The sequence below is a fragment of the Heptranchias perlo genome, chromosome 13 (genome assembly GCF_035084215.1).
Source record: "Heptranchias perlo isolate sHepPer1 chromosome 13, sHepPer1.hap1, whole genome shotgun sequence".
Classification (NCBI taxonomy): Eukaryota; Metazoa; Chordata; class Chondrichthyes; order Hexanchiformes; family Hexanchidae; genus Heptranchias; species Heptranchias perlo.
Window position 1 is genome coordinate 52,796,189 of NC_090337.1, and position 23,879 is coordinate 52,820,067.

The following is a 23,879-nucleotide window of genomic DNA, read 5'->3' on the forward strand; positions in this document are numbered from 1 at the left end:
TGGATCTATGCTGGGAAGACTTGCATCCATCAGCTGCCCCATTGCAGTTAGGAGGATGTTCCCACCTCTAAACCCAAACCTAAATAACTCAAAGCTTAGTGTTGAATGCAGTTATGTTCACTGTGGCACTGAACTTCACTCTTAGTGGTGTTTCCTTTGTATTATTTTTATAATCACGATGTTATGAGTACATTTGGGTTTAAATCATATTGCACGATATTAATAATGAATGCAGTAAAGTGTTAGTATGGAATTCCTTTGCTACTATTAAAGATTAATGAATTCATTATTGATATTGTACAGTGCAATTTCACCCTCAAGAGAAATTTAAATGAGGGCAAGCAAACTGTTTAAAAATAAAATCATGAACCCATTCTTTAAATACATTCCTCCTGCCCCTAAGGACAACATCAGAATGTCCCAGGTTTTCCATAATTCATTAAATTTGCTTTAAATTTGTTGAAATTTCCATCACAAGTCCCTGTGGAAAAGGCAAAGTTATGCGACCCTGTGGAAAGGCAGACCAAGGATTGAGAATACCACTTACTATAAACTTACTACAAGGTTACATTCTTTTTCGGGCCCATGCAAGGTTTTAAATTGGGGTCTCCAGTTACATTTTTAATATTGCTTTCCCACTGTTCATTTCCTGTGAACCATTCAGTGCTTGGCAAGAGGATTAAGCAACCTGCTCCCTGACTTTTGTTATTGCAACTCCTACACCAGCCATTAGGAGGCCTTTGGCATCATTTGCTCTTCAGCTTCATGATTCAACCCATGGGGGGAAATCACATGGCCAGTACTTACTGGGTCTTATGACAGCATGGCAGACATTGTAAATTTAGTCTAGACAATCGAGCATGTGAATTCATGATAATATCACTTTAGAGATAAAGCCTGCTGAAGCACTAGCATTCTTCAAGTCAGGATTCTGTGAGCTTACAGTATTACATTCCGTCTGTCTATCTGTTGTGTTCTTCCCTAGGGCAGGTCCTAAATCAAATCTCACACATAACATGCTTGAGTCATTTACAAGGGAAGAGTAGCTGAGGTGGTTTCCTGTTGCCTTCGATAGGTTTTGTTTAATCTTCAGAAAGTTCTCCTAAGTAGGCTGCAACAAAGGCTAAAAAGCCCCACCTACCCTTTAATTAGGGTAAGGGAGACACCGGCACCTAGCAAATACTCCCGCTGGCCGTCACGCCAGTATTCAGAGCCGATGCTCCGGTCTCTTCTCACCTGGGCTGTCTTGAAAGGAGCCCGAACCGTCTGACTTGGAGGCAGGAATACTACCACTGAGCCAGTGGTCACTCCATCCAGATGTGAGTACCCTTCTGGATGTCAACCCAGTATTTAGTGACTATACTCTAGTCTCCACTAACCGGAGTGGGATTCAAACCCTTCACCTTCTGACTCAGAGGCAGGAATACCACCACTAAACCAAAGGTTCACTCACCAGTACTCCATTAAGAATTTTTTAAAAAATGGATAGAGCTGAGGCTAGCCCATAAACAAAACTAGAATTTCTAGGATCTTTGAATGTTGCTACTTTTTAAAGTTGAAATATAATTGCAAGCATAACATTTTTATTATTTTTAAATGAAGAAAGAAATGGATGTAGAAAAAGCACTAGGAAGTGACACGATTTATTGGGGCTTAGGATCCAACCAGTATCTGGGCCCCACCAAACGTCTATGAATTACAGTATGAGTGCCTGGAAGAGACAAACATCCACTTCCAAACGATTGACTTTTAGAAAGTGAGTAATGTTTGTCATTTATTGAGCCTAATATCATGTTTAACATTTCCAGGGATATACATTATCCAGCTATCATAACTGTAAAGTGGCTGTGTGTCCCTTGTGGGCACCTATCCAATGATTTATGGTGGTCTAGATGGAGGTTCACTCTTCTTTACAAGCCTCAGCTCCATCATTAGCAATGAAAACGGATGGCTAATAGTGTTCTGATCATTTAAAACTTCGTTATGAGCTATCTGCCATTTTTGCACAAGCAGCTTTGCTTAGTTGGATACAAAAACAAGCTGCAATAAGTACTCGAACGTTTAGCTTATCTGCAGTTTTATTAAGATTGCCTTGTCCTTGAAGAATAGATATTCATCCTTTTTGTCATACAGTAAAAACAGACAGTGAAACTGTAGTACATCAAGGAAAGTCTTTGTTCACTTTCTTTCTTTTTCCTGCTTGAATTTGGTCTTTATTCCAGGACTGCAGAAATTCTCAATCTCACGCTTCATCCAGAGAACAATGAAAACCTCTGTTTGAGCACCAAATGTGTTCGGAGGCACAAAACACAGTAGTATGTTGTTCACTGCAAAAAAATGTCTTCAAAACTTCAACTGCCTTTTATCACTGTTATGAATACATTGAGAGTGAACAATACTGCTCACAGGGCCATGCTTCAAGGATGACATTCCTTCAACCATTTGAAAAATGATACCATTGTCAATTTGTTTTTGGACCACAGATAAAAGGTGATATCTAATGTGAGTAATCAAACAGTGTGAGTATCAGACTGTGCTAAAACTGACAATTTCAATTCCTCTTAAGGTATCCAGGGTTATAAATTCATCTTGGATGCTGATTTCACATGCGTGTGATTATGAATGGATGTCTTGCATGCTCCAATGTCATGAATTAGCATACACCTTCAAATTAACACTTCAACGAAACTTCTTTCTGTTGGGTTGTTCCAACATTGGCTTTCCCTGCCCACGAGTGTTGTAAAGTGGGCAGAGATCTGGTTTTATGGATCTTTGCCTATTTTTCCAAGCAGGATTACCTGATTTACACTCTTAAGAAAAAGTTACCAGTTGGCTTGTGCCCTAGTACTGATACAGAGACGATAACTCCACTGGTGATCTAGTGGGTGTGAGTGTGTGGCCTTGTGGTATTTTCTGTTAGATGCCACATAGTGTGTTGGGAAGGTACAATGTGTGGCCTGTGGCAATAATTGAAAATCCTTTTCCTGTGCAAATCAGGGTAAATAGTATAATGCGGTCCATTTTTCTGAATGGAATTGAATGATCATTTACCCCTGATATTTGGGATTTACATATGATGCAGATTCCATCCAAGCTCCTATCCACACAGTGGGCTGCCCAATGGAACATGTGCACAGTTGACCAGCTGAGGCAGACTTAAATGACTTAACAGTCTTTAAAACTGTAGCATTCTGGTTTGGGAATGGGTTTGCAGTGGAAAATTCCACTCATGCACCACTAGGTTTGATGATGTTGCGTCAGCTAATGCTTCAGGAAGTAAGGGAAAGGCAGGCTGTTCCCATTGGGACCGAAGGGCACTCTCCACAGAAGTGACTCGTGTAGCAAGCCTGGCAGGAGATAGCTGACAGAGGAGTCAATGCTGTCTGTGCCACACAGAGAACCTCGATCCAAATATGGAAAAAGATGGCAAATCTGAAGAAAGCTGCCAAGGCGAGACAACACAATGGCTTTCTATCCAAGTAGCTCACCCAAGTATGCACGGCATGAGTGTTTCCTGATAAACTGTTACTCATTTACTGCTGCTAATCCAAAACATTCATACAACTTTACAGCCCATTGAATGCCTACCATGCATGGCTATACTGCAGCAGGACACAATACAAATTGCAACTTAGATCTGAAACTATGTTGCCACATTGAAATCTTAAAGGGGCTTCACACAGCATATCCTTCCAACAGAAGTTAGTTGCATGATGTATGTTCATTTATTGACACACAGGAGGACCCACAGGATGGGCACATGTCTGTCACTGTTAAACTTGTAGCATCTCAAGAGTTCTTCTCACGTGCAGGACAAATGGCACCAAACAAAAGGGAGCAGACACGACCTGGAGGAGGGTCCAGAAATGACAAACCCTTGATTCCCTTTTAGGAAGCCACCCTGGACATCATTGAGTATGAATGCATTGAGGGAGTAAAAGAGGATGAAGCTGGAGGCCTCCTCGAACTTAGAGTGAGTACCATTCTGTTCCTCTCACATCTTGACCTTTTCTCAGTCACTGACACACAGCTATACACTCAGCACAGAAATATCGCACACAGTATAGTGCAATGCAAGCACTGTTGACATATGGTTCCTCTTTGGGTTTTTGTTTTGGTTTGGGAGAACATCCTGTCAGCACTATCAATGGTCCTGAGCAATCCAGCATCTCACAGTGCCCTGCATCGCTCTCGCTAACCTCTGCAAGCACCGGTAGAGCTACACATACTCCAGAGGCCATAGATTGAAGAGATAGCACTGGGTCAGCCACAGTGCACTGTTGAAGAGCAGGCACCCTCTCGCTGGAGGGCTAGCTCAGTTCCTTCATCAGCTGCAATGCCAGGGCTTTCATATAAAAAGAGATTGTTGTCTGAGCAGGATTCACCACAGGAGTCACTTGAATCTGTCCAAAATATACTGGGAGGTTTGGCTATCAGTGTGGAGGAATCTATTAGCTACAACTGTGCAGTCATATAGTAAAGGTTGTCTGCACTGTAGGATACTAGTTAGTGCATGACAACTCTCTGGAGTGGAAATGCTCCTCCCTCCACATTGCACAAGTCCTAAGCCCACTTAGGATATCCCCCATGAATTCCCAGGTAATGATTGTAGAGGCCATGGGCTCCAATGTATAAGAGGCTGTCTGATCCGGCTTCAACATGCTGAGAGATCAGATAGAGAGAACTTTGAAGCAGGTCTTAAAGATCTAATTTCTGCCATCAGGTCTATTCCCAAACATATATGCTAAGAGAGTACACAAGTACTAGTCTTCTTGGTAACTTTCCCTCTCCTTCATGGTTAGGCCGTTTTGTGTAGCAAAATTTTGGAGCACACAGCAGACAATGATGATCTTGTGAGACCCCTGTGAGGAAGGGGTGGCTGTACCGTAAGTCATTGCTTCAAGATGCCAATGGTATGCTCTATAATGATCCTGACAGCTGCATGGGCCTTGTTGTATCTGTGCTCTGCTTTTGTCCATGTCTGATATTATTATCCAGGATTGAAGAGTGCAGCCTTGGTATCCAAAGAGCAATCCTTCCAATCTCCCTTCGCCTTCAAATAAGATATGTTTGTCTTAAATGAGTGAATTGTGACTGCTGCTTGGGAAACAGGCAGTGACATGCATGATACATTGTTGGAGGGCAATGGCCAGCTGTACATTGATGGTTTAAAAACCCCTTCTGTTAAGTAGGTTATTGCACTGCACCTAGGGGGAAGATGGCTATAGGGACAGGAAGGCTACCTTCTTCACTCCTGGACAGAAGCAGAGCACTGAAACAACAAAGCAGCTATGAATGACCCTTTGTACTTCTAAAAATCCAGCAATGCAGTTAAATTGGAGTGCTCTGTCATGCTGCTGTTCAGTGGGAAACAAAAAGAAGGATGCTAACCCTGCTGAACCATGACCCCGTTTAACACATCTGTGGAGAGACAATCGGTTGATACTGCAGATGTCTTCTTTACTAGCCTGAAAAGAGCAGTAGGCATACAAATTGGCCATGGTCACCTTGACAGCCACTGCCAGTGCCATTCCTATGTTAGAAGTTGTCTGCAGGTCTCTTTGAAGCAAATGGCACAGCTCTGCAACTGTCTCCCTGCTGAACCTGTGAAGTCAGTACTCTTCAGTCAGTGCCAAATAGCTGTGCCTGAACCTGCAGATATACTGGGTGTAGCCAGACCATCTCTGGTGCCATCTGATATCCTTGGCTGCCCTTCTTTAATCCTCTACTTCCATTGAATTAAATGAGAGGCAAGCATTGAAAGCACTCCCCATATCATACCAATGTCTGGCACCAACAACAAATTATCATTATTGCTGTTAGGTGTCAGTCAGAGCTCAGTGATAGCACTCTCGCCTCTGAGTCAGAAGGTTGTGGCTTCAAGTCCCACTCCAAAGACTTGAGCACATATTCTAGGCTGACAGTTCTAGACTTGAGCTAGGCTGAAGGAGTGCTGCACTGTCGGAGGTGCCGTTCTTCGGGTGAAACGTATAACTGAGGCCCCATTTGTCTTCTCAGGTGGACGTAAAAGATCCCACGGCACTATTCGAAGAAGAGCTGGAGAGTTCTCCCTGGTGTCCTGGCCAACATTTATCCCTCAACCAACAACCAAAACAGATTACCAGGTCAATTATCTCATTGTTATTTGTGGGACTTTGCAGTGTGCAAATTGGCTGCCGCGTTTCCTACATTACGACAGTGACTGCACTTCAAAAATACTTCATTGGCTGTAAAGCGCTCCGGGACACCCTGAGGTTGTGAAAGGTGCTATATAAATGCACATTCTTTCTTTCTTCTTTCTGTTATGTTTCAATTCCTGACATGTAAGAATTTGGTTGGTCTTTTTGAAATGGGTGAGAATAGGATACTGGATTGTGGTCCATGAAAAAATAGCAGGCTGCCCCCTTAAGTAGTGATAATGAGCGTGATGACAAGCTGAATGTATACTCTGTGTGAGAAGGTATACTGCCGGGATGGAGCCCATACAGGAATTTTAAGTGATGTGCTTAGTGGGTGGGAAATTTGACGTCAGGAATTCATGATATTGCTGCTTCTGTCCACACAACTGCCCCCAGAGAAAGCAATTACCATGCTAATATGTGTATTCAATCTGCATACTCAACTCAGTGTGATAATAATTATTATCACTGATCTTTTGCTTGTGCTATATTGCCTAATAACCAGATAGAGCAGCCTCATCTATGCCTATCAACATGGGTAAGAACATTCATAATTTTAGATTAAATCTATCATTAAAAGTTTGAAATTTCAGGTTTGGATTTGGCAGTGAACATGTTGGATTCAGGCCCTTCAAATCCAAGTCAAACACTGAATGAACCCAAATTATCATCATTAGCCTGTAACATTTACTGTATGTGACCATATTCTAGTTCTGTTTGTACTGTTTTATACTGCAGCGATAATCGGAAGCCAGAGTATTTGAGAATGTTTGTACTGCATCTATTGGAACTGTAAATAGTATCACATGGTATCCAAGGCAAATAGAAATTTGACCGATTAGCTTTAAATCATTCCACATCACCAATCCTAAAGATTTCATTCTTGTTTAAAGAAGTTTTAATGAAGCCTACAAAATGATAGTGTTTAAAAATGCTAAATTTCAAACATTACCTTCGGGTAACCTATTTTCTGACTGTAAACCAAAGAACTTGAACTTGGAATTTGTAACAAAAAAAGTGTTGACCGAGCACATTCCCAAGCAAACAATACTAAGCTAAGGTTGCCAAAATCCCACCAACTGGAGCCAAGACTGCAGTGGGTCCTGCAATATAATCCTTTTCCTCTTTATTTGCGCACTATCTGGAGTATTGGTATTAAAGGGGAATCATTTTCTTCACCAGTTCTGCCAAACTTTCTTCAATTGTTAATAAATAGATGATATGACATAAACCATCTCAAAACACCTTTGATGTCACTCTGATAAAGATAATCTATAATTGTCCTGGCTCTTCTCCCTCCTCATCTTCATTTATCCTTAGGGGAACAATTTGCAGGGCTATGGGGAAAGAGCAAGGCAGTGGGACTAATTGGAAAGCTCTTTCAAACAGCCAGCACAGGCACGATGGGCCAAATGGCCTTCTTCTGCACTGTATCATTCTATGATTCTATCTCCACAAGTTAAGATGGAGATGATATAAATACAAAGATTTTAAGGGAGGAATCAATATAATTCACAGCACAGGTTGACAGGCAACATGCTTCCATTAACAAATACAGCTCAGTGTGCCATCAATACAGTGTCATAGTCACACTGTATTTTGGAAGTTGGATTGGACCTACAATAAGTTCAAATCCAATCTCCAGAATATACTGTCTATCCTGGATGATAACACCAAAACCAATTCAGAATGGTTATAACAAGAAGTACGTATAGGCTAGCTCCAAGGTAGCTCTGATTTTAACCTGGGGCATGAATGCGATGAGTGGTGGCTGGAGTGGGATTCCTACTCCTCTTGGCTCCGCATTCAGGTAAGATTACTTATCTTTTTGCAGCCTCCAGCAGTCCCTTTAATAAAGATAGCAGGTTTGAAAGCTGTGCGCCTGAGAAAACTGACCGCAGCTCATGCACAATTTCGGAAAAGGGCCTGAAAAAAGTGTTTAGCTCCCCGATTTGCATTGGTAAAGGGCATAAGGTCAGTTTCAGGCGGGCGCCCTGGATGACCCACAGAGCGCCCTAACCAATACGCCGTTTAAAGTGCGGGATGAGCGCAAGCCATAGTGGACCCTTCATCACCTGAAAAACGGATGCGGTGCAAACAAATTTCTAGGACACTATATTTACGTAAAAGTGTTTCACTAACCTTCCTTCTTTCCTTGTCAAACACTGAAATCCAACGACACAACTTGTAATGAAATGCATCAAGGACGCATGGCATGCATGTTATTCCACATCAAGGCGAAATGTCCAACTGTTCTGCAGTACTCCCTCCACAGTGATCAGGACAGTGCCCCTTTAACAACCTTTTAGGGGAAAAAAATCTCCAGTTATTTCAAAGACAGAAGCCAACATTGAAAAAAACGTTAACAACAGGATCTGTGTGACTTAATCGGAGCTTTTGTGTGGAGTAATGAAAAGGCTCATAGGAAATTGCAGGAAGCTACAGTTATTAAAAAAAAACCATAGACTACATTAAAGAGGCCACTCTTGCCAGGAAATCTTGCCCTGTCCAACAATATGGTATTTAACTATATCAGGCTGTACCACACATCCTATATAACCATGAAGAACAGTACAATTACTAAATAGGCACAAGGCTTTTTTTTTACTCCCAATTCTCATCCTCTTCTCCTGAGAGAATAGACTCATACTGGAGTACTGTTCCCACAGAGCTGCACCCCTTTGCAAAAGAGACCATTCTCATGCATGAGACTGGAAGATGACTGTTGGCTAGTTGACATCATGGCTAAATTGAATCTTCTTTTCATCCAGTGTCTGCATTTTCCTCCACTATCCCACACCAAATCATGTGGGATAGCAGCGGAAACAGTGGGAAAATGGAACGGTGGGGCCTACCGCCGCTTTCCTGCCCCACTCTTCATTCCCCCCAACATGATCCATGCTAGGACACCAGTGGCTGCCCCTTGCTCACCTGCAGCTTGCAAATGATGGCAGGGAGCCAGGCTTCAGGTTCCCAGCTGATTTTCCATCTTGCCGTTGCTTTCTTCACTGTCTCCAGGGACCGTCAGAAGAAAGGTGGTGGCAAGTCCTGGGACGGTGGTGGAAAGTCCCCATGGTCATTCAATGGAGGGGGGCTGACCTAGTTGTCACCTCCTCTCCTTTCATTATTGACCCCAGAAACTTACTCGCTGAAGGCCTTGGTCCAGACCATCAGTAAAGAAGTTTCCAACATCTTTGGGGAGCTTTAAGATCATCTCCATGTTTTGTGGTGCTGAAGGAGATCTGATTTATCTTTTCTGCAGTGGCAGGGATCACACTTGGTGACAGGGATCCTTCCAGGAGCCTGTCCTGCATCCTTAATGGGCCGCCACACGGAAAAATGGGTCAGGTTTATAGCGGGGAGGGGCGCTAGGTGGAACTCCCACCCCGCTGCAATACTGCCAAAAAGTAGGAAACCCAGCCATTACTATCCAGTTGAGGCATCCCTGGCTAATTTTTCCTTCTGTGATGGGGGTGCTGAGCCAACTGTTGTCGAGTCCACAAGTTGATCCTGGCTGAGATCACACACTAAACCCGAGATCTTCCTGGCCCTTGTTGGGCCAGTATTAAACCAGACGTCACATTTATCCACTCTTATGCCAAAAAGCCATTTAGCTCATCAGCTTGTCCCATTCAAATGAAGATCTCTGAACCACTGTGAGCTATCTCTTATCCTTCACAGGTTTACACACGTCAACAATCTGCATTTTACGTGGACAGTCAGTACTCAGAATGGATCTAGCAGCTCAAAACTGGGCATCCCTGATGCAGTGTGGGCCATCAGCAGCAGCAGAATTGTATTCCTGCATAATCTGTAACCTCATGGCCCGGCATATTCCTCACTCTACCATTACCAACAAGCCAGGGGATCAACCCTGGTTCAATGAGGAGTGTAGAAGAGCATGCCAGGAGCAGCACCAGGCGTACCTAAAAATGAGGTGCCAACCTGGTGAAGCTACAACTCAGGACTACATGCATGCTAAACAGTGGGAGCAACATGCTATAGACAGAGCTAAGCGATTCCACAACCAACGGATCAGATCAAAGCTCTGCAATTAAACAACTAACGGGAGGAGGAGGCTCTGTCAACATCCCCATCCTCAATGATGATGTGGAGATGCCGGTGATGGACTGGGGTTGACAATTGTAAACAATTTTACAACACCAAGTTATAGTCCAACGATTTTATTTGAAATTTAGGAAAGCTTGTAAATTTCAAATAAAATCGTTGGACAATAACTTGGTGTTGTAAAATTGTTTACAATCCTCAATGATGGCAGAGTCCAGCACGTGAGTGCAAAACACAAGGCTGAAGCGTTTGCAACCATCTTCAGCCAGAAATGCCGAGTGGATGATCCATCTCGGCCTCCTCCCGCTATCCCCACCATCACAGAAGCCAGTCTTCAGCCAATTCAATTCACTCCACGTGATATCAAGAACAGCTGAGTGCACTGGATACAGCAAAGGCTATGGGCCCCGACAACATCCGGGCTGAGGTGCTGAAGTCTTGTGCTCCAGAACTAGCCGCGCCTCTAGCCAAACTATTCCAGTACAGCTACAACACTGGCATCTACCCGACAATGTAGAAAATTGCCCAGGTATGTCCTGTCCACAAAAAGCAGGACAAATCCAATCCGGCCAATTACCGCCCCATCAGTCTACTCTCAATCATCAGCAAAGTGATGGAAGGTGTCGTCGACAGTGCTATCAGGTCACCAATAACCTGCTCACCGATGCTCAGTTTGGGTTCCGCCAGGACCACTCGGCTCCAGACCTCATTACAGCCTTGGTCCAAACATGGACAAAAGAGCTGAATTCCAGAGTTGAGGTGGGAGTGACTGCCCTTGACATCAAGGCAGCATTTGACCGAGTGTGGCACCATGGAGCCCTAGTAAAATTGAAGTCAATGGGAATTAGGGGGAAAACTCTCAAGTGGCTGGAGTCATACCTAGCACAAAGGAAGATGGTAGTGGTTGTTGGAGGCCAATCATCTCAGCCCCAGGGCATTGCTGCAGGAGTTCCTCAGGGCAGTGTCCTAGGCCCAGCCATCTTCAGCTGCTTCATCAATGACCTTCCCTCCATCATAAGGTCAGAAATGGGGATGTTCGCTGATGATTGCACAGTGTTCAGTTCCATTCGCAACCCCTCAGATAATGAAGCTCTCCGTGTCCGCATGCAGCAAGACCTGGACAACATCCAGGCTTGGGCTGATAAGTGGCAAGTAACATTCGCACCGGACAAGTGCCAGGCAATGACCATCTCCAACAAGAGAGAGTCTAACCACCCCCCGTGTCATTCAACGACATTACCATCGCCGAATCCCCCACTATCAACATCCTGAGGGTCACCATTGACCAGAAACTTAACTGGACCAGCCATATAAATACTGTGGCTACAAGAGCAGGCCAGAGGCTGGGTATTCTGTGGTGAGTGACTCACCTCCTGACTCCCCAAAGCCTTTCCACCATCTACAATGCACAAGTCAGGAGTGTGAGGGAATATTCTCCACTTGCCTGGATGAGTGCAGCTCCAACAACACTCAAGAACCTCGACACCATCCAGGACAAAGCAGCCCGCTTGATTGGCACCCCATCCGCCACCCTAAACATTCTCTCCCTTCACTACCGGCGCACTGTGGCTGCAGTGTGTACCATCCACAGGATGCACTGCAGCAACTCGCCAAGGCTTCTTCGACAGCACCTCCCAAACCCGCAACCTCTACCACCTAGAAGGACAAGAGCAGTAGACACAGGGGAACAACACCACCTGCACTTTCCCCTCCAAGTAACACACCATCCCGACTTGGAAATATATCGCCATTCCTTAATCGTAGCTGGGTCAATATCCTGGAACTCCCTTCCGAACTGCACTGTGGGAGAACCTTCACCACACAGACTACAGCGGTTCAAGAAAGCGGCTCACCACCACCTTCTCAAGGGCAATTAGGGATGGGCAATAAATGCCGGCCTTGCCAGCGACCCACATCCCATGAACGAATAAAAAAAAAACCACCCAGTCCTATCAGCCCTGGATGCCAGGCATGCAATTAGTGTTCCCAGGGCACATCATTGCTAGGATGCAGTAACGGGAATTACATTGGATGGCATATCTCTGTCATTTGCATTTCTTTGATATACTTGGGCAGAAGCATTTTCTGTCGCATGACAACTGCCAGTGGAAAATCCTGGAAGGGGTGGGGGTTTCTGGGGAGCCAGCATGTCTCCATTGGAAAATCCTCCCCATCCACTATAATGAATTTTGCATAACAAAGTACAGTACTTTGTCTTCATTCAATTGGCAAAGTTTGAGTATTTTTGTTCCAACTTTGCTTAACTGGAGGTGTTCAAGTAAAGCATTTCAGTAGTTTTAAGTTGTTAATTTGAATAACTTTTGGGAGAATGTGTATAAAACATTTCCATTGCACAGTGAAAGATATTAGATACAGCAGAGGAATGCATTATGAATGGCTCCCAGTACTAACCTATAAGTGTTAATCTTAATGTTGGTCATTTCATAATGTTGTAATTATCCTGTAAAATAGGTTTAATACATTTGATCTGCAGAGTTGTTAAAGTTTATGTAATAAAAGCTGTTTCAGTTCAAATATATTTGGCAGCATACAGTTCCTTGAATGTTAATTCAGTTTACTAAAGGAAATTAAGCAGTCTCCATTATAGCCGTTATGGTAATATAAATTACAGAGGCAATGAGGTCACTCAACATTATGCTGGATTCAGATCTCCAGAGATAGCACAAACTGAAAAAAGGAGCAAGTAAAATTCTTTTTAGCAACAAGCATGTTCTTAAAATTTGACTAATTCACTAATATTGTACAAATCATGATTCTCCCTGATTCACGTGCAATTTGATCATATGCAGCTCCTTCATTGGCTGTCCCATCTAGATCCAACCCTCTGCTCCAGAGGGTTAGATGCCCCTGATCAACAGTATCTAGGTCCCATCTATTGCAAGGCAGTTGATATCAGGTTATCCCCTGGAATCCAATTAAAAGGGTTTTGATTTCCTGGGGTCAGTTGAGTTACCTGAGATGTTATGTATTAACCTGATAATCATAGAATTACATACAATTTACAGCACAGAAATAGGCCATTCGGCCCAACTAGTCCATGTTGGTGTTTATGCTCCACATGAGCCTCCTCCCACCCTACTTCATTTAACCCTATCATGATATCCTTCTATTCCTTTCTCCCTCATGTACTTATCTAGTTTCCCCTTAAATGCATCTATGCTATTTGCCCCAACTACTCCATGTGGTAACAAGTATTAATTGTATCTGTGATTTATATCAATTAGTGTTAATTGTATTCAGGTGGTGGGTATCAATTGGGAATTCTCTTGTATCCATTTATAGGAGGGTGTGTAATGTTGAGCTGTGTGAATAAAGGCTTGGAAGCAACTGAAGACCAGGCTCCAGTATTCTATCCTTCACCACCAGGCTATCCAGTTATAACAGCAAGTTCCACATTCTAACCACACTCTGGGTCAAGAAGTTTCTCCTGTGTGGACCATTATTCTATCACGCCATGACACGACACTGGTCATTGGAACACTAACCCATTAACCCCAATTTTAGCCCGGCAGGAACAGGGCGGTTTCGGGTCAGAGATCCATTTTCCACACCGCTCGATTTTATGCACCATTGACTTCGATGGAAAGTAAAATTGGATGGGGTGTAAAGCAATCCAAACCCAGCTCGTTCCTGTCGAGCAGGTTAGGTTAAAATTACCCTGATTGTGTCACCATCCCACCCATTATAACTCCATCACGTTATTATTAGCATAATTAAAATCAAGCTAACTTTCCTTTTCCATCTTAAAATCAGCACAATTAGTACTTACATGTTCTTACAAGTTTGTCACTGGGCCGATATGCTACAATTCTCTACTTAACGTCATCATGGGAGCACCACCAACACAGGGACCACAGCAGTTGAAAGGCTCACTACTATCTTCTCAGGACAACTAGAGTTGGGCAATAAATGCGGCCTTGCCATTACCCACATCACAAGAATAAATATTAAAAAAAGTTCCCAGCAATGAAATGTTTGATTGCCTTTCGTCTTAATGACCACAAAAATGCAGCAAAAAATACTAAATACAAATTTAAAAGTAAAAAGCTACTACAGCGGTATAGCTTAAAAAAGCAGTGAAGTTTTTCATTTTTACAATAAACCCAATCATAAATCTCAACTAAGAAATAATAAATATGCCTGTAATTAAAATACATTCTTTGTGATCACAAAATATTCAGCAGAGAGATTTGAGGGCATCACTCAGGAGCACTGGTCAGGAAATCACAAACCTGCAGTCCCTAATTTTATAGCCATTAATTTAAATGGATGGAAAATCAAGTTCTCTAGGCTCACAATTTCTCAACTAGCATTCCTGGTGAGCGCCACTCTTCGCTGACAGTGCCATAATGAGGAAGCAGCCCTTTTGAGGGACTTTAGTTATGTGGAGAGACTAGAGAAGCTGAGATTGTTTTCCTTAGAGCAGAGAAGGTTAAAGGGAGATTTAATAGAGCTGTTCAAAATTATGAGGGGTTTTTATAGAGTAAATAAGGAGAAATTGTTTCCACTCACAGAAGGGTCAGTAACCAGAGGACACAGATTTAAGATAATTGGCAAAAGAACCAGAGGGGAGATGAGGAGAATTTTTTTTACACAGTGAGCTGTTATGACTTGGAATGCACTGTCTGGAAAGGGTGGTGGAAGCAGGTTCAAAAGGCAATTGGACATATACTTGAAGAAAAACATTTGCAGGACTATAGGGAAAGAGCATGGGAATGGGGCTAATTGGATTGCTCTTTCAAAGCATGATGGGCCGAATGACCTCCTTCTATGCTGTATGATTCTACGAACACAATTCTATAGATTCTATAGTTTTTTTTGTATTCGCAAATATACAATAGTATTTAAAAATGCTCGTGAAATCTTGAGACAGTAGTGCACCAGCCTTCATTGTTACTAAAGTGATAATTCAGGCACCTTAGATCTTTTTTGTTGAATTGTCCACTGGTCCATTGGACACTTTAGCATTTAGCGGTACTGCCGTAAGTGAATATTGCTTTATCATTGTACAATATTCCAACTCTGGAAATCGGCCATGTTTTGATAGGCAACTTTCTGAGATCCACATGTGTGTCCCAGATGCAAAGTGAAATAGGTAAACAGGTCAACACAATAAATAAGAGTTTCTGCAGTAATTGCATTCCTGTTTGAAACTTCTAGAATTTGTAGATAGTATTTTGGAACATGCAACAAACTGGAGTAGTGCCAATCTATAGTGAGGCCGATATCTGCCAGCCCAGTGTATCCATCTGTCTCTCACTTAATCTTAACTCTATCACTTCAGTGCTCTTCGTTATTTGAATTTATGAGTTTGGCAAATCTGCAACTTGCAAAAAATGAGCATTCCCTGGTACACACAATCTATCAACACAGGCATAAGTGAATTAACATATTGTTGATGCTACCATGACAAAATATTAACGCGTTGCTATTCCCACCATCACTATTTTATTTCTTTACAATGAATTATTGCTGCAGTCTTCTTTCATGCATATACATTGTAAAAGCTTGGGCCTTAGTGGTTTTCATCACTCAGCACATTGAAACAGCTAAGCAAACACAAGTAATTTTAATCTTAAATGTTATTAATATAGCAAGGGAGCACCACTGGTCTTTGGTAGCTGCACAGCTCTCGTATAATAGAGAGCCTCTTTTCCTCACTTCTGATTGACTGACATATTCCTTAACTACCGGCTGACTAGAGTACCTAACCAACATTATAAAAGGTGTGTTACCTTTATCAGATAACTCCACCTCATTCAGTTCATGGTTCTCTGGCCAGTGGCAGGTTGCTGCATTTATTGAACAACTCCCTGTTGGAATTTGATTATTTATGGAAACAGTGCAAATTCCACTCAGTTTTATCATGCCTGTTACAATATAATAGAATTAACCAAGAGACAACAAAATAAAACATCAGGCTGTGCATTACTCACATTGAGGCAATTATGTATGCAAGTTAATTCATACATTATTGCTAGTCATTGGACATTACTACAGACAGGATAGACAGACGAACAAAGATAGTTTAGCAATGTGTGTTATCATTTAAACTAAAATTACTTGCTTCTTAATCACACATGTTGTGCCAAATGAAAAGCCAGTGCTAAGCTTTCCAAATGCCTCAGTTATTAAGTGTAATGCACAGGCCCCGGTATTTACGGGGAGGCAGGGAGGGAGTGGGGGTGGGGGGGGGGGTTGTAGTGGCTGGGAAACCCGGAAATGCGGGTAACGCGGAGGTCCTGTCGAATTTAATGGCAGGCCCTCATTTAAATATTTTTTCTCTGTTTCCCAGCCGGCAGCCAGCCAGATGGAGAGGCTGGCTGTCGGGCGGGAAGGCCTGCGCTGGTAGGCCTCAGCTGGGGAGCGGAGTGGAGGGAGGGAGGGAGGGAGGGAGAGATCGTGAGTCGGGGTTGGGGGGTGGGGGAGGTCATGAGTCGGGGGGCTAGATCATGGAGGGAGGGAGAGATCGCGGGTCGGGGGCGGGGGGTGGGGGAGATCAGAAAGCTGGGAGGGGGGCCGAAGGATCGCGGGGACGGAAGCAGGTTAGCTTGGGGGCCTGGGGGGAAGCCATCCTGCTTGTCCTGGCCCACAAGCAGTGCTAGAAAATCACTTACCTGCTGGATCCAGCCATTTTCACCTCCCTCCAGCTGCCGGGTTTCCCAAGCCCTGGGAAACCCGGCCCACAGCCATTAAATGTAAAGCTCCGGCAAAGTTTGAGGCATGCAGCCTCTTTAAAATATTTAAATTACTGACCTGCCTCTCGAGAGCAGGTTAGTCGTCCGGCCGCTGACCTGCCTCTGTTAAAACCACACGTTGGAGGTGGGTTGAGGTCGGGTTTCCGGTTTTTGAAATTTTAAACCCCCCCCCACCCAACCCTGCACATCCTGGGGTGGGGGGTTAAAACTCCCCGCTTAGTGTAGAACTGAGCCAAACCCCTTAGGAAAGTCCCAGGTCTTATTGCTGATCTGTGCTGAATTAGGTATTCTCAACCAAGGCAGCTGTATGCATACTACAAATTGCCTTCACACCTCTGGGCTACTGAGGAAGAAATCAATCAGGCTTTCATCACTAATCAGTGATTTCTGGTGTGGGCATCGGGTGAGGACAGCATCAGATTCAGCCGGGATACACTCCCTGGTGAAATAATCTGCTAACACTCAGGGGGTGATTTTAAACCTCAAGAACAGGTGGATAGGGGGCGGATGGGAGTTGTTTTTTGGGTCACGACCGCAACCCGGCTTTATTTCCATGTTTAATGTCGGTGCGTAAAAGTACAGGCTTCCCAATGGGAACGCAAAGTCCAAAAATTTTGCGGTTGCGACCCAAAAAAACAACTATTTTCAACTCCCACCTGCCCCCAAACCACCCGTTCTTGGGGTTTAAAATCACTCCCTCAATGTCTGGGTCCTTGCATGAAGGATGCCCATTAGGGGGAGGTACCAGCAGGTGATGCTTCAGTGGAACTGTATCCAGCAAGTCAACAACGCCTTCAGGAAAGGTTAGGACAAAATTGGAGGGAAAAGAAAAAGCCAACTGTGCTAAAATAATTACAATTCCTATATCAACACCTTTTGTTCAATCAATTAAAACCGGAATTTTCAAAAATTGTGCTTTCCTCACTTTGCTTTGCTCCAGGCATTAACTTGAGAAGATTATGGAGAGTGAATTACTGGTCAGATCATTACTGTACATTTAAGAGATTTTCAATCAGGGTTAAAGTCGAACAGCACCATAAGTTGCAAGTGTGTTGGCTCATTATGTTATCCATAGGTTTCAGTCTGTTTTAAATCTGTACTAGATATGGAAGTTGACAACTAAATTAAATCATTATTTTTCATTAAAAAATGACAGTCAATATATCTACAGTACTGATGTTTTATGTGTTAATGATACATCACTATTTAATGAGAATTGACTTGTCAGCCACCTTTCAAACTTCTACTCAGGGGTACTGATTTTGATGGGCGTTTTGACAATGTCCAGTAAGCTACTTCTGTGCCTTGGACCAGATGGATGCTGCAGTAAGTTGAAAGGCCCTCACTTTCTGCTGGCTGATGCTGCTGGGGCAAGAGAGTGCACACCGTTTAATAAAGTCTATACGCCAGGCTATCATCTCTCTTCTTCATTGCTGATTTGATGACAATGCAATTAAGGGCAGGAAGTTCCTGCTGCAAGTAATTCCTGAGGCAGAGAGGAAGTTTTGACGCCACAATTTTTGCCAACAGTTTTACTAATAAACTTTATTAAGTTACATGTGAAAATAATTCAAAGGCCTGACTATTTTTATTTTTACTGTCAAGACCCACTTAATGGGGGCATTTCCTGTCCTCAGTGACATCATCGTTTCTCAACAAACACCCCTAATGGTAAAAGCTTATTTTATGAAAGCCAGGCAAGCTTCATGTAATTTTCCCTGCTAGCAACACTACATAACTACATTACAACAGTGACTACACGTCAAAACTACGCGTTCATTGGCTGTAAAGCACTTTAGGACGTCCTGAGGTTGTGAAAGGCGCTATATTAAATGCAAGTCTTTTTTTATATAACTGGTCAGAAAACAAAGGATGATTGTTGGGACCTTTCACTCAAATCATAGTTACAGCTATAGTTTAGGGGTAGATTTTTAAAGTGCCGTTTGGGCGTAAAATGGGCAGCTGATCTGTAACACCAGTTTTACATCCCAGTGGCCAGTTGAAAATCTAACCCTTAGTTTTCATTTGAAAGTTGATTGGTTTCAAATCATATATTTGTGGTTGGCTTACAACAAAGTCATCTCAAAGTGAAAAGCCATTTCTGTGGTGTCGCCTTTCCACATGTCACCACCAGGCCATCTTTTGGTACTGGACCCTACCAAACATTTTACAGTACACTTACCCAACAGACCTACAGGTAGCATTAGTCTATGTCATTAGCCTGTTCAGACTGTTCATGATAATGTAATAGAACGTTAGAGTTCCATCCAGGGGGTTGGAAACCATGATCCTTAGAAATGTATGACTTTGCGAAGTGGTGACCTTTGACCCTTCCACTGACCATCTTAGGGGATGCCATGTTCAAAATAATATCATAAGAAAAGTTGGATTTCTATTAGGAATTTCATTTGTATTTATTTCTCCATGTTCTCATAAAACAATGAAATAAAAACAATCCAAATATAACCCAATTTGTCCTGCTTTACCACTTATAACCTTGGCACATGTCTGGAAATTGCTGTGATAGAGCACAGCTAGTACTTGAAGTTAGCAATCTAGAACATATTGGCATTAATCTGTGTCCCTTAATAGAGAGAGACTCATGACACCAAACATTCCACTTCATTTCCTGTGCCTGTCACAGAACATTCTAAAGCCATGTGGCAGCATACAACACGCTGATAGCTTTATGTGTGAGCTTTAAGTGGAAGTAGTTCCTCCTGAAGTTAGGTTTGGACTGAGGTTTCCACAGCTTATAATCACATCCTCCATTTCTCTTTTTCCACACAAATAACTTCCTCACATTCACCCTGCAGATTCCTGCATGGTTTAAAAATCTACAACTGTACCTCCCTTGCCCTTTCAGTCTTTTTTGGTTTAAATGGAAGCAGCATTAGCTTCCTTAATGTCTCCTCATAATTCATTGAGGTCAGGCCTGGTATCATCCTTATTCCTCTTCTTTGACCTATTTCCAATGCGTTTTTGCCTTTTCGTAAGCGTAGTGGCCAAAACTGGACACAATGAGGGAGAACTTCAACCCTCGGCCGCCCCAAGGCCTGAGATGCGATATATAAATCAGAGAGTAGACCAGCCACTTGAAAAAGGCATCAGGCTGTTTAAAGATGCAAGTTATGGTCCTACGCCGATTTTAAGACCCTGATTGAAATTCAGGTACAAAAATACAAATTCAGGTACAAAAGCTTGTGCTGTGCACGCTCAGCCCACTTGTACCGGGCACTGAGTGGCATAACCATCGGTCCTTAAAGGGACCGCTGGAGACCACTCCAAAAAAAAGGCTGAAGCAATTTTATTTTTATCAGCCCAGGAGAAGCAAAAGAGAGAGCTCCTCCTGAGCCCACAAAACGACTCCAGCCCGCTGCCAGCAAATTCGCAGCCTCCCCATGAATCGCTGCCCAACACCCAGACCCGACCTGCTGGCCAGCTCTGTGTGTGAGAACTGGCGGCATTTAAATGAGGCCTGGAGATGACTTTGGCTTGGGTCTCTGATTGGCGTGCTGAGCCATTGCTTCTCCGACTTTGCGCCCATTTTGGAGGCAAGTCGAATTTCTCAGCCAATATTTCAGCAATATCTAGATGAGGAGGCCTCCAGGTAACCTAATATTGTTATAAATTTCCCATGAGTGCCCCGAAATGTAATTGCTATGCTCACTTTATCAGCTCTTCCATCAATATATATTTGGTGACCACAATGAAACTGGACAGTCATTCTTTGGCTGAGGGCCGGGCTTTGCATTTGAGACTCAATATTTAATTAGCACATCTCCATTCACATTTCCTGAAATTTTCCCAGTTTTTGACAAAGGGTCCTTACCCATAAATGCCAACTTGTCTGTTGTATCTGCAGATGGCTATCTGACCTGCTGAATGTTGATAGGATGATATGAAGTAAGGTGGGAGGAGGCTCATGTGGAGCATAAATACCGGCATAGAGCTGTTGGGCCGAGTGGCCTGTTTCTGTGCTGTAAATTCTATGTAATTCTATGTTTCCAGCATTTTCTGTTTTTCACTTCGCATCTGCTAAGCTTCTTTTCTCATTGCCTTAATAAAATTCATTGACGTCGTTCTTGTGCTAACTGTTTTACAAACCTCATCACAAATACCGAGGAAAAATCCACCCACCAGAAGTTACACTACAGAGCGATTGTTTGACAGGGTCCAATTACTGGACCTCGCCTAGTATTTTTGTAACATTGTATCCTAAGGCGCCAAAGTTAAAACTTCCCTGATGCAGGTATGGTCCTGTCAAGACTTGATTACCCTGCCTAAAGGGCATTTAGTTTTATAATGTCTTTAAGTTCTTTCCCTTCAAATTAATCTTACAAAGTATTTGAATTAAACAAGAATGGGCAGGCACTGGTCACAGGCACAGGGACACACAGAAAATGCACGACATAATCTCTCTGCACTTGGTACCAGTTCTGCACCGAGCCAGTGCTGAAACGTGAACAGAATCGTCCCAGAGTTATTAATCATAACAGGCGCTCTCTCTATGGAACTGTTTTCTCATAACCACAATATGTAATTAATTCCTCTCAGACATTTCCTCAGAGAGATTCGACAGAATCTAATTACTACGACCTTTGGAGCTCGGCTAGCAGCTCCTCCCACATGCAGTAACTAACTCCCTCCTCACATGTCCTTCACACACCATTACACACACCAGCATCTACAGACATACACAAGGATGTGGCATGAGCAGATACAACGCATATGGCAAAACAGATTGCAACCCGAGCCCAACATCTCCGGCAGCTGAAGCATCCTGAACAAGCTTGCGTTTTAGAATTAACAGTGTAGGTCTTGGCACATGGTCAATAAGCCAGGCATGAAAGTCTGACACAGACAAAAAAAACACTGACGACATTAATATAAAAGGTAAATCTCAGAAATCTGCAGATGCCTCTTTATAGTATACATTATGCATGCAAATTTTCACGTAATGTGCTACAAATCATTTTCTCAATAGCCCTAGAAGAATGAAAGTATGATACAATGTAATTCCTTTCTGTGAATGGCATTCAGATAAGAAACGAGGGAGAAAATGGAAATTTTGATAAATAGTAAGAGGTAAAGTTCCACATAGTTGTTAAAGGGGCACTGTCATCATGAAAAAATGTTGGTCTTTTTTTTAGGGAATCAAAAGAGCCAGAAGATGTGTGTGCTCTTTTCATCACGTTGGTGTTATCTGCAAGTGTCCTGTTGGTGCCTTTTGATGTGATTTATAGCACAACAACGCAGTCTTAAAAACAAATGGAAAAAGGTTTGCCAAATACTTTTAAATTAAGTCAGTGTCTCTTTAAATATCAGATACCAGGGAGTCAGGTAAAGGCTAATACTAGTACTTAAGTGAGGGTTTCAGATAACATTTATAAATTGCTTGGGCTACACAGTTGCTTTTTATGATGTCATCTGAACCCCCTCGATTAAGTTACAGTCTTGTAACTAGACGTTCAATTATTCTATAAATATATGTATAAAAAGTTCACTGCACATATTACTGTGTGCATACACAATATGTTGTGGACTTTAAAGGAACATGAACTTTGATCACGTGGATCCTACTCACGATCCTATATAACACAATTTCATGCAGCTGAATGTCAGGTGCACTTGTATCGTTTGTCGCTATAACTATATTGTCTAAATTGAGATAGCTCTCAATATGACACAGCAAAATCAGACTTGACCCTACTATGTGTATAAGCAAGTAGATCCGTGCTTGAGCTGACACCAGTTGACAATCCCTACCTTAGACAAATAGCTGAAGCACACTTACAAATTTATCCATGCGTATGTACAGAATTGCCTTCAAATCAGATCGTCAGGCTCAACTCCAAAACTATTTGCACAGCCCAGCACTAAACTTGTTTCTACAATACAGTGATAATAGCACCTCAATGCAAAAAAAACATAGACAGGATTCAACACAGTACAATCATTAGCACAAGTATGTGCAAAAAGTATAATTAAGGTTGTTTAATTACATCTTTAGAAATCAGAAAACCAGATTCTACATCTTCTAACTTCATTTTCTCCTTTACGTAAAGTAAAATAGGCCTGGAGCAATAGGTATAAATGTCATGCCACTGTGAGCCCTCTTTAACACAGATTTTCACAAAGGATTTCTTCATGGGCACAATAAGTACAAGCAAAGCAGCACTGCTGCTCCAGTTCATTTTAATAATAACAGTGACCAACATTCACTGAGGTAAATATAAAGGAGAAAGCTCAGATAACATAAGTAAGTATAGTACACATACCCTTTAACTTTCAGTGATATTCTTCCTGCTCAGTTGATGAAGGGACTACAGCATACAAAAAGAGAGAAGACTGTGACTGCCCCTGCTGTTGCCTCGGAACTTTTACTTTCTTTTCTGGTTGAGGTGTCTGTAAAAAAGGGAGGAACAGACTTCCACTGACAACCTCTGCGGGCCGACTGCACAACACTGCTGAAACTCTCAGTCATTCCATTTTAACTGTGAGAGTCATAGACAGGCAGGCAGATGCCGTGGAGGAGAGCTCTCAGAGGAACTCTGGATCGTGGTGGTGGTGATGGGGGACCTCTGAGGGAGTTAATGACAGCCAATCAGAGTATGGAAACTTTGGAGCGACACTGAGACTAGCACATGACTTGGCTGGAGGTAGAGTTGTACACACTAGGATTTAAAAACCAGTTCAGGCTGATCTATTATAAACGTACTCTAAAAATGGCTTTCAACAGATCAAAACTAAAGCAGTGTGTATGGGAGAAGGTATTTATTTAACTCTTTGAGGTATTATGAACAGCCAGTTTTCATAAAGAATACAACTAGTACATGAAGAATTTCTCCTTTGGCAGTCGAAATAACTCAAATTATTTTTTCTCTTCCAATTTTCTTCACTCGTCTTCTGA

At 42.7% G+C, this 23,879-nt stretch overlaps 1 protein-coding gene across 2 annotated transcripts in view; it reads right to left on the reverse strand.

Annotated features, from left to right (window-relative positions):
- The window catches only part of ppp2r3a (protein phosphatase 2, regulatory subunit B'', alpha), a 292,006-nt gene extending 268,461 nt beyond the window's left edge, over positions 1 to 23,545 (reverse strand). For both annotated transcript variants that reach the window (XM_067995503.1, XM_067995504.1), the window contains exons 1-2: positions 23,248 to 23,545; positions 8,322 to 8,481 (exon numbers count right to left, since the gene is read on the reverse strand). The gene's annotated coding sequence lies outside the window, so the exon portion shown is untranslated. The remainder of the gene's footprint in view (positions 1 to 8,321; positions 8,482 to 23,247) is intronic.
- Between the last annotated feature and the right edge of the window lie 334 nt (positions 23,546 to 23,879).